This window comes from Crocodylus porosus, unplaced genomic scaffold, assembly GCF_001723895.1.
Source record: "Crocodylus porosus isolate Cpor-Errol unplaced genomic scaffold, CroPor_comp1, whole genome shotgun sequence".
NCBI classification, from domain to species: Eukaryota; Metazoa; Chordata; order Crocodylia; family Crocodylidae; genus Crocodylus; species Crocodylus porosus.
The window spans coordinates 30,032,225-30,034,908 of NW_017728886.1; the positions used below are offsets into that span (position 1 = coordinate 30,032,225).

The window sequence follows — 2,684 nt, forward strand, 5'->3', positions numbered from 1 at the left end:
TTATCTTGCTGGGATCCTATGACCCCAGCTGACTTCCTGCCCTTTGGGTGGGGGGCTGGACTCAATGATCTTCTCAGGTCCCTTCCAGCCCTAATGTCTATGAAATCTATTAAATGAATATCCTGGACTAACCATCTACCATGTGCATCAGACTGACACCATACTCCCCATGCAGCACACAGGGCCTATATGGCAAAATGCAGTATACATATTCAATCTGAGACCCATAGGCAGCACTGTGGGCTGTACGATAAGACTCCATGGGCCAGAACCAGCCAGCAGGCCCTATCTTTGACACCCCTGTCCTATGAAATCCATATTTGTTCTGTGTAAAAATACCCAAAATCCTCACTGGTGACCTCAATTTGCCTATCAAAAGTGAAAAAGTAAATTGGCACTAAAAATGTTTAACTCTTTAGTCTGAGTTCTAGACACCTCTGATATTGGTTTGCTATAACTTTTCAGCCTACTTCTCTCACAAAGAATCATAGGGTTGGGATGGATCTCAAAGATCAGCTTGTCCGACCCCCTGCACAGATGCAGGATTTGCTATTCCTAAACTACCCCAGATAGATGTCTGTCCAGCCTCTTCTTGAAAAGCTCCAGAGAAAGAGATTCCACAACAACCGTAGGCATTTTGTTCCATCGTCCTTCCATTCCCACAATTAGAAAGTTTCTTCTGAGATATAACTGAATTCTGCACACAATATGTGAACTAAGACATAATCAGCACCAAGTAGAGTGGTATAATCACCTTCATAGTTTTGCATTTCTGATGCTAACGCATCCCCAAATTGAATTTGTTGGGGTTTTTTGCTACTATATTGCATTGCTGACTCATGTTTAATTTGCAATCCACTAGACACCCAGCTCTTCCTTCAGTGCTGTTGCCCATTTTTTACGTAATTATTCCCCATTCTGGTTTTATGCAGTTGGCTTTTCTTCCCTAGATGTCATCCCTTGGATTCCTACCTCTCTCATTTGTATCCTTCACTGAGGCTTGGCTCCTTTCTCACTCCATTATCATCCTGCTTTAATGCATCTTCCCTCTACTTGTCCCATTCCACCCCTCATTTTCCTAATGCTGCATTAAATTTCCTTCCTTTCAGAACTCCCTGGTTTATTGAACTGAGACATTTTGGCTACAAAATTCAGATCCAGGTGCAGTACTGGAGCCCTGCAGTCCAGGATAACTTAAATTCCAGCTTTTGGTTTGGCCTGTAATAATATCTGGCTCTTAGACAGCAGCTTTGCTTGCATATATCAAAAAGTTTTTTGGTTTTTTGTTTTGTAAAAAAGGTAAGCACTCTTACACTTTTATTACAGCAGGAGAACTAAAGGCCAGATTGGAAAAAAGCAGCTTGCCCAGTACCATCTATCAGGCAGGAAACAGCCTGAGATCTGGTCTCACTGGAACACATTGCTACCTTTTCCCTCAACTTACAGAGACATCACCAGTTGTGAATTCCATGTCTAACCTCAAATTCAAATACTTGCTGGAAACACGCTCATCCTCAGATAGTTATTCTTATATGTGCATGGATGTGTGCGTGCGCATGCATATACACACACTCAAGACAGTTGTTCTTATCTGCATACACACACACAGATACACTCAGATATTCTTGTCTATGCATACACACACACACACACACACACACAGAGTTATTCTTATCTGTGTACATGCACGTACTCAGACATTCTTATCTGCATATACACACACTCCTTGTACATGTACACAATGAGACAGGCATTCTTATCTGTGTACACACAAACACTCTGATATTCATATCTGTGTACACACACACACGCGCATGCACACACACACACACTACCCTATTGACACATTCCCCTCCATATTCATTCCCAACCACAACCCATTTACCCAGCTCAACTTCTAACAGATTCCATAATTCAAGTACCACAGTGGGTCTTTACAGGCATGAGTGGAAGGCAATGTGAAGAATGTCATTTCATAGATTCATAGATGTAGGGTCAGAAGGGACCTGAGCAGATCATCAAGTCTGACCTCCCTGCCCTGGGCAGGAATGGATACTGGGCTCATATGACCCAGTTAAGCTCATATGACCCCAGCTAGGTAGTTATCAAGCCTCCTTTTAAAGACCCCTAAGGTAGGAGCCAGCATCTTGGAAGCTGGTTCCAGATCCTGGCCACCCTGACTGTGAAGTAGCACCTCCTGATGTCTAGCCCAAACCTGCTCTCCATCAACTTGTGGCCGTTATTCCTTGTTAATCCGGGAGGCTCTCGGGGAAACAGGGTCTCACCCATTCCCCACTGGTCCCCCTGGTAACTTTATAGATGGTCACTAGATCCCCCCTCAGCCTTCTGTTATGAAGGCTGAACAGGTCCAGGTCCCTTAGCCTCTCCTCGTAATCATGCGAGTGGCCCTCCGCTGGACCCTCGTGATGCCATCCACATCCCTCCTGAAGTGCGGCGCCCAGAACTGGACACAGTACTCCAGCTGTGGCCTGACCAGTGTCGCATAGAGGGGGAAGGTCACCTCCCTGGATCTGCCCATGATGCATCTGTGGATACATGAGGTGTAGCTAGCTTTGCTGACAGTGTCCTCACATTGGCGGCCCATGTTCATTTTAGAATCAATAATGACTCCAAGATCTCTTTCTGCCACCGTGCTTTCAAGAAGGGAGTTCCCCAGCCTGTAG

The 2,684-nt window shown here is 45.0% G+C and overlaps 1 long non-coding RNA gene across 1 annotated transcript in view; it reads right to left on the reverse strand.

Moving 5' to 3' along the window:
• LOC109319962 overlaps positions 1-1,581 on the reverse strand; it is a 19,322-nt gene extending 17,741 nt beyond the window's left edge. The window contains exon 1 of the long non-coding RNA XR_002103692.1: positions 1,571-1,581. This is a non-coding gene — a long non-coding RNA (uncharacterized LOC109319962). The remainder of the gene's footprint in view (positions 1-1,570) is intronic.
• Positions 1,582-2,684: the final 1,103 nt, after the last annotated feature.